This window comes from Manis pentadactyla, chromosome 1 (genome assembly GCF_030020395.1).
Source record: "Manis pentadactyla isolate mManPen7 chromosome 1, mManPen7.hap1, whole genome shotgun sequence".
NCBI lineage: Eukaryota > Metazoa > Chordata > Mammalia > Pholidota > Manidae > Manis > Manis pentadactyla.
In genome coordinates this window covers 229167162-229183233 of record NC_080019.1, presented here as the reverse complement: position 1 = coordinate 229183233, position 16072 = coordinate 229167162, and the positions used below count along the sequence as shown (strand labels likewise).

The 16072-nt window shown below is 39.8% G+C and overlaps 1 protein-coding gene across 8 annotated transcripts in view; it reads right to left on the bottom strand.

Moving 5' to 3' along the window:
- Positions 1–16072, bottom strand: part of CFAP20DC (CFAP20 domain containing) — a 186529-nt gene that overhangs the window by 54848 nt on the left and 115609 nt on the right. The window lies entirely within an intron of this gene.

Here is a 16072-nt window from a genome sequence, read left to right as displayed (position 1 = left end):
AGGATGTAAATACCTAGAATTTAATCTAAACCTCATAAGAGCAAATGGCTTCCATTTCCATGTCCAAGTCTTATAAAAAGTCTAAGATTCTATCAAAAGACATATTAATAGTTCCCAAATGGAAACTACCCAAGGGACCCTCAACAGTAGAATGGACAAAGCAGCAGTGTGACAGTCTATAGCAATGAAACGAGTGGTATAATGAACTTCACAAAAGAAATGCTCAGAGAGAGAAGCCAGACACAAGAGATTATACACTGGTAACACTGGTCTCAGGGGGTGGTTGCAAGGGGAGAGGGGCAGGAAGGGATAGTGATAGAGCAGTGGGGCATCTGGGTGCTGCCATTGTTGTCTTTCTTGATCTGGATGATGGTCATATGGGTTGTTCAGTTTGTGAAAACTCATCAAAGAATGTTTACGATATGCATACTTCTCTGTGACCAGCAAAAGCAAAGAAGTCTAAGACTCAAAAAGATTTCCTAGGAAGTGACTAGCTGTGAATCACTGGCCCCTTACTCCACTGGGGGAATAAAAGCATTTTGTAAATGTGTTTGAAATCTGTTTAAAATTTTAAATAATAGCTGATGATAGTGTTCTGGGGCATCTCTTCACCAGCTAGCACTCTTTGAAGCCTTGTCTCATATTCCCGAGCTGCGTATCCACACAAGAGTCTGCCCTGATTCACCAGGGGCACAGGGCCACTAACAGTAAGAATGAAGAAAAGACAGAACCCACAAACATAGGCTGTAAGTGACACATACTTGAGCACATAATTCATTTATAATATACAGCAGCTTTCAACATGTGTCTTCACCATGCAAACACGTGAATCAAAACTTAAAGACCAAGACACAGTACAACGTGAAAAACTTTGCTAAAATTTAAGGGATGATGTCAGTTTACACAGCATAAATCAGGAGTCAGACTATGTGAAAGAACTGGTCAGAATCTAGATTGTGTTTTATGTGAACGGCGTTCATGTGGACCTAGGCTTAATCAGACGCAGCACTTCCTCAGAAATGTCTGTCACAGACATTTTGGCATGTGACCTGGAGACACTTCACAATCTGGCCCAATCTGTACTTCATTATCTATGCATACAAATCCCTTGAGTATGTTTCAGGTAAAGCACTCCTTGGTAATAAAACCAATACTTGCAAAATTACTTGCAAACAGGTAACCCACTATCACGTATGTGGTTCTCCTCTTCAGTTTTTGTTGTTTTGTTTTTTTGGGAGATGGTGTGAAAGGATTTTTTAAAAAAGATCTTTATACTGATGTGCTATGCTATATTTGTATAGGATACCCTTTTAATCCATGACCCAAAAACAAATTTATCTCCATGCTTTTTGCCTTGGTAATCTGTTTGCTAATTTTCAGAAGGAAGTCTCTGACCAATGTACCTGAACTATTCTTATTAGCTTTAAAGTGAGTTGAATGATCTGTAATCTTTCAGCACGTATCTTCTGAATTCAGACTACTCCCCGAGTTTAACAATAAACTATAGATGAGAAAGAATCTAGTAAAGCCAAACTGAACATGTTTTATGTTATATTCAAGGATATGCCATCTACAAGGTGATTGTAGCCGTATACACTGGACAAGCATGGTGCCCTTTCAATAAATTATAGTTTAAAATGATACTTAGAACCAGGAAGAAAACAGTTACTGAAACTGCTTATGGAAAGGAAAATAGCAGAGGTCAGCCAAATGATGTTTCTGGAGTGGGAAGATGATAACTTTAAGTTTGAACTGTTTTAGAATGTACAACTTGGTTGGAAATTAGTGATGACAGATATACCAACATCTGTGCACGTTTCTGCATGTTAAAATACTGCAAAGCTGATTCGGAGGGGGCGGAGCCAAGATGGCAGCATGAGTAGGACAGTGGGAAATTCCTCCCAAAAACATATATATTTTTGAAAATACAACAAATACAACTATCCCTAAAAGAGAGACCAGAAGACACAGGACAACAGCTAGACCACATCCACACCTGCGAGAACCCAGCGCCTCGCGAAGGGGGTAAGATACAAGCCGCAGCCCGGCGGGACCCGAGCGCCCCTCCCCCCAGCTCCCGGCGGGAGGAGAGGAGTCGGAGGGAGAGGGAGCCCCGGACTGCTGAACACCCAGCCCCAGCCATCCGGGCCAGAGCGCAGACACAGTGCATGCGTGGGGTGCTGGAAACTAGGGAAACAGGACAGTAAGACCTGTGAGCGGGTCCCAAAGCCGGCACCCTGGGGACAAAGAAAAGTGAGTGCTTTTTGAAAGTCTTAAAGGGACAGGGACCCCACAGCTGGAAGGAAGCATCCCGGGTCACAATCCAGCAGCTGGAAATTCCAGGGAACTCCAGGCGCACTAACCCCCTGGGCAACAGCTCTGCGACCCCCTCACAGAGGTAAACAGCCAAACAGCCCCCCGTCCATTACCCCTCCGGGGCCCCGCCATAGCAGAGCAGCCGCCTGAGGCTGGCCACGCCCTCAGCAAGGGAGCTTCCTCCATGCCGGCCGGGCAGGATACAGAGACCCTGTCTACACGCAATTACCCAACACAAGCCACTAGGGGTCGCAGGTGTCCCACTAAAGAAAGGCCAGGAGCTAGTGGAAAGTCTTGGCCCTCCCAGCTGACAATCAATAGCAACTGTCAACATGAAAAGGCAAAAAAATTTGATCCAGACAAGACTAACCCAGACATCTTCGACATCTGCTACATCTTCCCCTGAGAAGGAACCTGGGGAGATAGATTTAACCAGTCTTCCTGAAAAAGAATTCAAAACAAAAGTCATAACCATGCTGATGGACGTGCAGAGAAATATGCAAGAACTAAGGAGGGAGAATACAGAAATAAAACAGGCTCTGGAAGGACTTCAAAAGAGAATGGACGAGATGCAAGAGACCATTAATGGACTAGAAAACAGAGAACAGGAACGCAGAGAAGCTGATGCAGAGAGAGATAAAAGGATCTCCAGGAATGAAAGAATTTTAAGAGAACTGTGTGACCAATTGAAATGGAAAAATATCCACATTATAGGGGTACCAGAAGAAGATAGAGAAAAAGGGATAGAAAGTGTCTTTGAAGAAATAATTGCTGAAAACTTCCCCAAACTAGGGGAGGAAATGGCCTCTCAGACCACAGAGGTACACAGAACTCCCATGACAAGGGATCCAAGGAGGGCAACACCAAGACACATAATAACTAAAATGGCAAAGATCAAAGACAAGGACAAAGTATTACAGGCAGCCAGAGAGAAAAAAAAGGTCACCTACAAAGGAAAACCCATCAGACTATCATCAGACTTCTCAACAGAAACCCTACAGGCCAGAAGAGAATGGCATGATATACTTAATGCAATGAAACAGAAGGGCCTCGAACCAAGACTACTGTATCCAGCACGATTATCATTTAAATATGAAGGAGGGATTAAACAATTCCCAGAGAAGCAAAAGTTGAGGGAATTTGCCTCCCACAAACCACCTCTACAGGGCATCCTACAGGGACTGCTCTAGATGGGAGCACTCCTAAAAAGAGCACAGAACAAAACACCCAACATATGAAGAAGGGAGGAGGAGGAATAAGAAGGGAGAGAGATAAAGAACCATCAGACCATGTTTATAATAACTCAATAAGTGAGTTAAGTTAGACAGTAAGATGGTAAAGAAGCTAACCCTGAACATTTGGTAACCACAAACTTAAAGCGCAATGGCAATAAGTACATACCTTTCAATAATCACCCTAAATGTAAATGGACTGAATGCACCAATCAAAAGACACAGAGTAATAGAATGGATAAAAAAGCAAGACCCATCCATATGCTGCTTACAAGAGACTCACCTCAAACCCAAAGACATGCACAGACTTAAAGTCAAGGGATGGAAAAAGATATTTCATGCAAACAACAGAGAGAAAAAAGCAGGTGTTGCAATACTAGTATCAGACAAAATAGACTTCAAAATAAAGAAAGTAACAAAAGATAAAGAAGGACATTACATAATGATAAAGGGCTCAGTCCAACAAGAGGATATAACCATTATAAATATATATGCACCCAATACAGGAGCACCAACATATGTGAAACAAATACTAACAGAATTAAAGGAGGAAATAGAATGCAATGCATTCATTCTAGGAGACTTCAACACACCACTCACTCCAAAGGACAGATCCACGAGACAGAAAATAAGTAAGGACACAGAGGCACTGAACAACACACTAGAACAGATGGACCTAATAGACATCTATAGAACTCTACATCCAAAAGCAACAGGATACACATTCTTCTCAAGTGCACATGGAACATTCTCCAGAATAGACCACATACTAGGCCACAAAAAGAGCCTCAGTAAATTCCAAAAGATTGAAATCCTACCAACCAAATTTTCAGACCACAAAGCATAAAACTAGAAATAAATTGCACAAAGAAAGCAAAAAGGCTCACAAACACATGGAGGCTTAACAACACACTCCTAAATAATCAATGGATCAATGACCAAATCAAAATGGAGATCCAGCAATATATGGAAACAAATGACAACAACAACACAAAGCCCCGACTACTGTGGGACACAGCAAAAGCAGTCTGAAGAGGAAAGTATATAGCAATCCAGGCATATTTAAAGAAGGAAGAACAATCCCAAATGGATGGTCTAATGTCACAATTATCGAAATTGGAAAAAGAAGAACAAATGAGGCCTAAGGTCAGCAGAAGGAGGGACATAATAAAGATCAGAGAAGAAATAAATAAAATTGAGAAGAATAAAACAATAGAAAAAAAATCAATGAAACCAAGAGCTGGTTCTTTGAGAAAATAAACAAAATAGATAAGCCTCTAGCCAGACTTATTAAGAGGAAAAGAGAGTCAACACAAATCAATAGGATCAGAAACGAGAAAGGAAAAATCACAACGGACACCTCAGAAATACAAAGAATTATTAGAGAGTACTATGAAAACCTACATGCTAACAAGCTGGGAAACCTAGGAGAAATGGACAACTTCCTAGAAAAATACAACCTTCCAAGACTGACCCAGAAAGAAACAGAAAATCTAAACAGACCAATTACCAGCAACGAAATTGAAGCGGTAATCAAAGAACTACCAAAGAACAAAACCCCCGGGCCAGATGGATTTACCTTGGAATTTTATCAGACATACAGGGAAGACATAATACCCATTCTCCTTAAAGTTTTCCAAAAAATAGAAGAGGAGGGGATACTCCCAAACTCATTCTATGAAGCTAACATCACCCTAATACCAAATCCAGGCAAAGACCCCACCAAAAAAGAAAACTACAGACCAATATCCCTGATGAATGTAGATGCAAAAATACTCAACAAAATATTAGCAAACCGAATTCAAAAATACATCAAAAGGATCATACACCATGACCAAGGGGGATTCATCCCAGGGATGGAAGGATTGTACAACATTCGAAAATCCATCAACATCATCCACCACATCAACAAAAAGAAAGACAAAAACCACATGATCATCTCCATAGATGCTGAAAAAGCATTTGACAAAATTCAACATCCATTCATGATAAAAACTCTCAACAAAATGGGTATAGAGGGCAAGTACCTCAACATAATAAAGGCCATATATGATAAACCCACAGCCAACATCATACTGAATAGCGAGAAGCTGAAAGCTTTTCCTCTGCGATCGGGAACAAGACAGGGATGCCCACTCTCTCCACTGTTATTCAACATAGTACTGGAGGTCCTAGCCACGGCAATCAGACAAAACAAAGAAATACAAGGAATCCAGATTGGTAAAGAAGAAGTCAAACTGTCACTATTTGCAGATGACATGATATTGTACATAAAAAACCCTAAAGACTCCACTCCAAAACTACTAGAGCTAATATCAGAAATTCAGCAAAGTTGCAGGATACAAAATTAACACACAGAAATCTGTGGCTTTCCTATACACTGACAATGAGCCAATAGAAAGAGAAATCAGGAAAACAATTCCATTTACAATAGCATCAAAAAGAATAAAATACCTAGGAATAAACCTAACCAAGGAAGTGAAAGACTTATACTCTGAACACTAGAAGACACTCTTAAGAGAAATTAAAGAGGACACTAACAAATGGAAACTCATCCCATGCTCGTGGCTAGGAAGAATTAATATCGTCAAAATGGCCATCCTGCCCAAAGCAATATACAGATTCAATGCAATGCCTATCAAACTACCAACAGCATTCTTCAATGAACTGGAACAAATAGTTCAAAAAGTCATATGGAAACACCAAAGACCCCGAATAGCTAAAGCAATCCTGAGAAGGAAGAATAAAGTGGGGGGGATCTCACTCCCCAACTTCAAGCTCTACTACAAAGCCACAGTAATCAAGACAATTTGGTACTGGCACAAGAACAGAGCCACAGACCAATGGAACAGAATAGAGACTCCAAACATTAACCCAAACATATATGGTCAACTAATATTCGATAAAGGGGCCATGGACATACAATGGGGAAATGACAGTCTCTTCAACAGATGGTGCTGGCAAAACTGGACAGCTACATGTAAGAGAATGAAACTGGATCACTGTCTAACCCCATACACAAAAGTAAATTCAAAATGGATCAAAGACTTGAATGTAAGTCATGAAACCACAAAACTCTTAGGAAAAAACATAGGGAAAAATCTCTTCGACATAAACATGAGTGACCTCTTCTTGAACATATCTCCCCGGGCAAGGGAAACAACAGCAAAAATGAACAAATGGGACTATATCAAGCTGAAAAGCTTCTGTACAGCAAAGGACACCATCAATAGAACAAAAAGGTATCCTACAGTATAGGAGAATATATTCAAAAATGACAGATCTGATAAAGGGTTGACATCCAAAATATATAAAGAACTCACACACCTCAACAAACAAAAAGCAAATAATCCAACTAAAAAATGGGCAGAGGAGCTAAACAGACAGTTCTCTAAAGAAGAAATTCAGATGGCCAATAGACACATGAAAAGATGCTCCACATCGCTTGTCATCAGAGAAATGCAAATTAAAACCACAATGAGATATCACCTCACACCAGTAAGGATGGCTACCATCCAAAAGACAAACAACAACAAATGTTAGCGAGGTTGTGGAGAAAGCGGAACCCTCCTACACTGCTGGTGGGAATGTAAATTAGTTCAACCATTGTGGAAAGCAGTATGGAGGTTCCTCAAAATGCTCAAAATAGAAATACCATTTGACCCAGGAATTCCACTTCTAGGAATTTACCCCAAGAATGCAGCACTCCAGTTCGAAAAAGACAGATGCACCCCTATGTTTATCGCTGCACTATTTACAATAGCCAAGATACGGAAGCAACCTAAATGTCCATCAGCAGATGAATGGATAAAGAAGATGTGGTACATAAACACAATGGAATATTACTCAACCATAAGAAAAAAACAAATCCTACCATTTGCAACAACATGTATGGAGCTAGAGGGTATTATGCTCAGTGAAATAAGCCAGGCGGAGAAAGACAAGTACCAAATGACTTCACTCATATGTGGAGTATAAGAACAAAGGAAAACTGAAGGAACAAAACAGCAGCAGAAGCACAGAACCCAAGAATGGACTAATAGTTACCAAAGGGAAAGGGACTGGGGAGGACGGGTGGGAAGGGAGGGATAAGGGTGGGAAAAAAAGAAAGGGGGTATTACGATTAGCATGTATAGTGTTGTGGGGGCACAGGTAGGGCTGTGCAACACAGAGAAGACAAGTAGTGATTTTACAGCATCTTACTATGTTGATGGACAGTGACTGTGAACGGGGATGTGGGGGGGGACTTGGTGAAGGGGGAGCCTAGTGAACATAATGTCCTTCATGTAACTGTAGATTAATGATACCAAAATAAAATTAAAAAAAATACTGCAAAGCTTAAAGTGGCGATAGAACTTAAGTTGCCATATGATTTTCAGTGGCTTTTAATTGGGGATGGTGGTCCAGTGTGGTGGAAGTTGCCCTGGCTTTTCTGGCCAAACTCCTGGGTTTGACACTCTGCTCTGTCACTTACTTGATGTGAAGAGCTAAAGCCTCTCTTCCTCATCTATCAAATCAGAATAAACAAGTTCTCTGCGAGCTGTGGAGACTGATGTGAGACAAAGTGTGGGGCACCTTGCAGAGGGCCTGGCATATGGCAAGGACCGCAAATCCTGAAAGTCACAAAGTTTTTAACCAAAGACCTTGATCTCAGTGTTTTTAGGAAATACCATCAGCCTAGCGTCTCTTACATAAAGTAGGAAAATGGCAAGTATAACTTGTTCTTATTTAAAATTAGGAAAACCAAGATATCAAAGACAATGGATTTCTTCAATAAATATTTGACTAGTAGGATGCTAATTTAGCATTAAAATATTGGGGAACTGACCATGAAATGTTACAATATGTTGCTTAAACATCTAATATATTTTCATTGATTCATAATTCTTGTAGTCTCTTAATTTTTGTCAAGTATATCTATAGTTTCTGAAACTTTGGAGAATTTGAAATTGTTCCTCTTCATTAGAGTAACTGGTGCATTGTTTGCACACCTAGCTGCTCAGGAATGGAGGTATCAATATGTCCTAAAAACTTCTGCAATTGCATATCATCATCCAAATTTTGGATTATAATTCTACTTTTAATTATTTTAACATGCACCTACTCTAGACCATTTTGCCTTGGTCAACAACTGAATTAGACACTAGACACAAAGAAAGAGAAAGCCACAAACCATTCCATAGCATCAACAGGAGTTTGGACTGAAAAATATTAAAAATAAGGCAGAGGGTTAGGAGCAATTTTCACCTGAGAAATTTCAGTGCTTAATGCAAATATTTTTACTGGCAGCACAAATGTTATTTAATTACCAAACTGCAGCTTTAGCAATATCCCCAGCAGTACACTGACATATAAAACTAAGTAATGACCTTGTTTTAACAGAGACAAGGGAAGAGTGCAGTTCTGACAAAACATCAAATTTCAGACTCTTTTCCAAAGGCTATTAATTGGTAGGAGTGTCCGGTTTAATAAATCAAATATTCTTACCATGGTTAACACTATAGTTTATGAAATGCTCCTGGTCCTGCCCAAGTTCAATTTACACCACTAACCATGAAGCTACACGTCTGTACTTTAGCTCTGGGAACACAGATGTCGGTCTCCAGAGAATGACTGAGAGACACCATGTCCTGCTTCTAAATAATTTTCTGTCTTCAGTGTATCCTTGAGAAAATATCAACATGTTACCTGGCAGAAATGACTCATTAATTCACTCTCAGGTTAGCAGTGATTCAGCTTTAAACAGAGGACAAGAAGCACATACTGTTATTACTTACTGAACACTGTTATTACTTACTGAACACTACCAATAGTTAGTTTCTGGAATTTTACTGAAATTGAAAAGGTTTGCTTTGGAATGCCAGGCATATAGGTTTACATTTCTCACTGCTCAGAAATAGGTAGAAGAAAATATCCTGTTGGATTATGGCCTAAGTATTCCACTTGTATTATCCCATTTAATATTCATAGCAACCCTACAGAGTAAATACTTGTATTTTCTCCAAGGTTTTAGACAAGGTAACCAAGGCTCAGAGAGGTTAAGACATGTGTCTAAGGTCACATAAGTCAGAAGCCAAGCCAAGCCTCTAGGTCTGTCTGACTGGAGCTGGTGCTCTAAACCATGGCATTCACTGCTCGACTTGTTTTGAAGAGTGAAAATGCAGGCAGGCATGACATTGAGCCCTGTTTGCAGAATGCCCTGAGGGTGGCAAAGGGGAAGGCTTCAAGGGCACGAGGAGGCCAGTGGGCACCTGAGCTGGAAGATGCCAAAGGAGGGCGAGTCACCCCTAAGACCCTGCACAGTTGGGCCAGAGTGATGGACATGTGTAGGATACACAGGGCAACCTGACTCTGAAGCAGGTGTTCCACAATGGAATACTGCTGCAGCTGAAGCATGTTAGCGGTCAGAAAAGCATTTATGAATTCTTCAAACAATGGGGTATTGTTGGAAAGACAGCTGCAAACGGCATACTTGAGCGGCAAGTTGAGAGAGAGACAGATGGCTTCCTTTGGAACAAAGAGTATTATGTACCTAGAAAACGCGGAACTTTATGTAATGGAACAATGCCTTTAAAACTCTAAAATAATTTATTAATTCATTTTCCTCTAAGTTTGTACAGCACAAATTGCACAGAAGAGTAAACTTTCACAACTTAAAAAAATATGATATATCCTGGGCTCAGGTTCATCAGGGAGGCAATGAAACTAATCTTTTCATTATCCAAAGGAAATAGCCTGACAATTAAAAAAAAAAATCGCTTGTATTATGCCATGACCCAAGATATGCTTAAAAATAGCCTTCCAAAATTCAGTTTTGATTTTTGAAAATGGTAATGTGAACATTAAACTCAAAAGTTATATATGATTTCACTTTACAATTTATTTTCTCTATAGAAAGTCATGTCCTTTTTCCTAAAGAGAATACCTGAATTTGTAAGTGGTACCATAGTTTGTTTTTCCTTATGAAAATAACCATTCTCTAACATGCTCCAACTTTTCCTGGAACCTCAAAGCCTGTTATATGTCTTTTTAGTTTGTTAAAAAATGCACATAATGACATTTACAGGTTTAAAGTGATTCAAATTGTTTGAATGCAGTTATACATGTGGAAAAGTTTAATTACCAGCTATCTACATGATTGCAATATTACCCAGAGGGCTGTACTTCTTTCTTAATTAAAAATATTTGAACTTAATAATATAGAACTCTATTAAAATGTGGATAAAACTTTGGAAGGCAGAAGTTTGCTGGGCAGTTAGCTAATCAGTTTGAGTAAATGTTTCTTGGAAACTATTAGTGCTCTTCCGTGTCAGGGGTCAGAAGACAGTTTTGTACCGCCTTTTGGAAAAGCCTTTAATTTTCCTGGGTCATAAAGTCGCTTCATGTTGGCACGTGTTGACAGCACAGATTATCAATGGGATGTCCACTTACAGTTCCTGATTGCAGGACCTTGATGGCTAAGGTGATTGCTCAGATCTGCTTGCGGTCTTCTGCAGATCGCTAAGTGACATGATCATCCATCTGGTTGCTCAATTCCCAAACCTAAGAGTCACCTTTGAATCCGTTTCCTCTTCCCTACATCCTGTCAGCACTACGTCCCAATTATTCAGGTAATTTGTCACTTCTCTTCACTGCCATTCTAAACTCAGTGCTTCCACTTTCCCTACTTCCATTCCTGCTCTGCTGCATCCCTCTGAACAGAGCCTGAGGAAACTTCCTGAAATATTAGCACCTTGCTTAAAACCCTACAAAGACTTGCGGTTGCATTTGGAACAAAGGCCCCGCTCTTCACCATGGCCTTCCTGACCTTCCCTGATCTGGGCCCTGTTTACCTCTCTGACTCATCCTCTGCTACTTTCCCTTGTGCACATATCCCAGCTACATGGGCCTCTTTAATTCCACAAAGATGCCCATGTCAGGAGTTTTGTACCCACTGCTCCTGATGCCTAAAACATTATTCCCAGGTTCTCTGCATGGCTGGCTTCCCCTTAAGCTTTAGATCTGAGCTCTAATGTCACCTACCTGGAACACCCCTAAGAGACCCACCATTTTGCCCAACCCTGACACCTGTTTCATCAACTTGGGTTTCCTTCCCAGGACTTTATCATAGTTTATGATCATTTCAGGTATTTCTCTTTATTGTCTTTATCTCCCAACAGATGTAAGCCCCCAGAAGGGAGTCCTCATTTGTCTTGATTGTTGTTATCTCTGGCACCTGGAAGAACACTTAGTGTGGAAGGCTCTCAAAAGAAAAGGAGATGCTTCTACTTATCTGGAAGTGGAACTAGAATAGCTGCATCCCACCGCCTGGAGGCCCTTATTTCAGAAACACTGCCCATTAGGTGCTAGAAACCTGCATGCATGTCAATGCTGTACATATATGAGCTACAGTGAGGGCCAGCAAAGGTTAATTTCACACCTACATTCAGATTAATATTAGATGGACTTCTAAACCCAGGATAATTTTCAAAATTTTCTTCTTGCATCAAGTACATTTCTTATGAGTCATCCTTTGAAGCCTGACTGAGGTCATTAGATCTGTGTTAGAATTCAATACTAGGGCCACACTAGTTGAAGCATTGAGTTTAAATATCTTGAAAGTTTTCCACTCAAATTAAATCCGTTTTTGGAGGCAGTTAGGTAAGAAGAAGAAATAAAAGAGATCCATATTGGAAAGGAAATAGAACTATCTCTATTTATAATGACATGATGTAGTATATATAGAAAATGCAAAGGAATTCACAAAAATACTATTAGAACTAATAGATGTTCAGAAAGGTTGCCAGCTACAAAATCAATTGTATTCCTATATACTTGCAATGAACAAATCAAAAATGAAATTAAGAAAATAATTGTACTCACAATAGCATCAAAAAGAATAAAATAGGAATAAATTGAACAAAAGAAGTATAAGACTTATACACTGAAAACTACAAAACATTAGTGAAAGAAATTAAAGACATAAATAAATGGAAAGACATCCCAGGGGTTGGAAGGCATAATATTGTTAAGATAGCAATATTGTCCAAACTGATCTAGAGATTCAATGAAATTCCTGTCAGATTCCCAGCTGCCTTTCTTGCCGCAATCAACAAGCAGATCCTCAGGTGTGTACGGCAATGCGAGGTACACAGCATTATCAAAAACAATCAAGAAAAGGGAGAACAAAGTTGAAGGACGTATACCTTCTGATTTCAAAGCCTATTACAAAACTATAGTAATCAAGGCAGTGTGGTACTGCATAAAGACAGACAGAACAGAATTGAGAGGCCAGAAATAAACCCTTACAATTATGAATGACTTTCAAAAAGGGCGACAAGACAATTCAATGGGGAAAGAATAGTCTTTCAACCAGCGGTGCTGGCACAACTAAATATCCATGTGCAAAAAATATGGTTGAACTCGACTTCCCACAATATACAAAAACTATCTCAGAATGGATCATAATACCAAATTTAAGAGCTAAAACTGTAAAACTCTTAGAAGAAAACATAGCAGTAAGTCTTTGTGACCGTGGATTAGGCAATGGTTTCTTTGATATAATACCAAAAGCACGAGCAACAGAAGAAAACAAAAATAGATCAACTGGACTTCATCAAAATAAAAAACTTCTGTGCTTCAAAAGATACCATCAGGAAATGAAGAAACAACTTACAGAATGGGAGAAAATATTTGTATTTCATATATCTGACAAAGAATTTGTATCCAAACTCTTAAAACTGAACAATAAAAAGATAAACAATTCAAGTGAAAAATAGGCAAGGATTTGGACAGGCATTTCTTCAAAGGAAATATACAATGGCTAATAGGCACATGAAAAGATTCTCAACATATTTAGTCACTAGGGAAATGCAAACCCAACCACAATGGGATAACAGTACATACACACTAAGATGGCTTAAATAAAAAATCCCAGATAATAAGAAGTTAAGAAGTGTTGACTAGGATGTGGAAAAATTGCCCCCTACTCCCAACCTCTCCACCAGCACACATTGCTGGTGGGATGTTAAACTATACAGCCATTTTGGAAAACTGGCAGTTTCTCTAAGGTTAAATGTAAGTTCCATATGACCCAGCAATTTCACTCCTAGGTGTACAGCCAAGAGGAATGAAAACCCATCCATACAAAAACTTGCATGTGAATGCTCATAGCAGCATCATTCATAATAGCCAAAAAGTGGAAACAACCAAATGTCTATCCAATGACAAATGAATAAACAAATACCACATATCCATATCATAGATTATCATTCAGGCATGGGAAGGAATGAAATGCTACTACACGATGGGCCTTGGAAACATTAAGCTAAGTGAAAAAAAGTCAGACACAAAAGGCTGCACATTGTGTAGGATTCTGAATATTTATAGGAAGTGTTCAGAACAGGCAAATCCATAGAGACAAAAAATAGATTAGTGGTTGCCAGGAGTTTGGGGGGGATAGGGAGCGACTGTTAATGGGTATGGAATTTTTTGGGGGGTGATGAAAATGATCTAAAATTAGGTAGTGGTGATGGTTGCACAACTGAGAATATTTTAAAAAGACTAAATTCTATATTGTGTGAATTAAGTATCAGTAAAATAGACGTTAAAAAAATGTCACCCCCGTAGGTTTCTGGGATCTGGGGAAAATATTCTCTTTGTGGAGTTAGTAAGCACCATAATACTCTCTTGAGGAAACTTGTTTTCTCAGACTCTTAGCTGCAAATATCAAGTGGATAACATCCACTTGAACCTTGAAAGGGCTATTAGAACCCTTTCACTATGACCATGAGTTTCCCTTTTAAATGGTGTCTCTGAAGGAACACTCCATTCCCCTAGTAAATTCACTGTAAAGTGGGGTGGGCTGCCTATGTCTTCAGTAATTGTATATCCTACCTATTAAACTTAGATCACCACATTCACAAATGTGAGCCACAGACTGTAGCGATCATGTGGGCTGTTAGAGATCCAATTCTTAGTCTGAGTTTTGACACTGAGGTCAAACCTCTCTGAACAAATGGGAAGTGAGGCCTTTGTGCCTTTACCCCCTCATCCCAGATAAAGCTGCCTCGCCTTCCCTCCCTTTGAAGCGACTGCTCGTCAGTCTCCTTAGCTGTAAAGTGGACCAGTAACAGCTCAGAGGACTCCTATGCAGAAGACGCATGTCAGGCTTGTGCTTTGTAATCTGCAGTGCGCAGCTGTCACAGGGTCTCCTGAAACAACCCAAATAGTTTCTGGGAGCTGTCTTATCCTAAAAGCCTCTTTGGTGCCTTTCCTCCTCTCTTTAGTCCCTGGTATTACCAGAGCACTGGCTTTGAGACAGTCTAGTTTGCGGAGTGGCCATTTATGCCTCAAGTTCCCAAGCTGATTTTCATACTCTGGTTTTATTCCTACAGAAAGAGAGAAAGATTGCAAATAAACAATTTTTTTGGATATTTATGGTATTTAAGATTAATTTATTAGAAAGGAATTAGGGGTGAAGCGGAGGGGTATGCTTCTCAAAGACTTGCTTTGGTTCTGTTTTTGGCAGCACAGGACTGGCTAGTTAAGTGAAGCAATGTTGTAGAGTAACTTTGTAAGGTTAGTTTCTTAGCTATATTCCAATTATTAGCACAACCAAAGAAAAATTACAGTTAGGTAGAGCAAGAACATTTGTTTTAGAAATATTTTCAAAAATGAAAAACATGCAGAAAATATTATTGACCACTTTGATCCTAACTCCCATAAAATTATCCAACTTCACTGGTTAAGTGATTTACTGTTTCCTTATATACACGCATACACACATGCACACGAGCATAAGAAACAAAAAGAGGAAGAGGCACTTCAGTTTTTGTGCTGGATGTTTGAGGGGCAGCCAAGACTTTTGGAAGACTTAGCACATGCTCATACGGCACAGCATGGCGGGTACAGGCAGCAGTTCTAGACTCAGTGCAGGTTCAGTTTGTGACTCCCCAACTAACTAGCTTTGTCTCTGAACAAACTGAATAACCATTCCGAATCTATTTCTTCACCTGACGAATGGGGATGATGACTGTCTCTAGCTCTCAAAGTCATTGTGAGGATTATAAGAAATAGTTCATGGAAGAAGCCTTGGCCCAGAGGCTGGGACAGGGCCAGTGTGTCAGGATGTTAGCTGAGCCTATTTGGTTGACGGTGATGTGTATGTCTATTACCTATGCTGGTAACGATCTGCTCTGAATTCCTTAGACCATAGCAGAGCCAGAGCTCTACACTGCAACACATGCAGAACATTTAGGACATGACAAATAATGAAAACATTTAATGTTTAAAAAAAAATGGAATGTAAGTGTCATTTGCTCTGCATAGCCCCAGTTGTTCTCTGGTTTCTCAGTGCAGCTCTGGGGGAAACTGAAGGAAGAAAAACACTAACACAGGAAGGCAAAAAAAATCAATCTGATGGACATGAATACAGCCACCGAACGAGCCTAGGGATTTATTCAATGACACTGCTTTACTGTTAACCTTCACTCATACCATCTATTATTTGGGGCATTCCTGCAAAGAGACCAGAAAGTGAATAG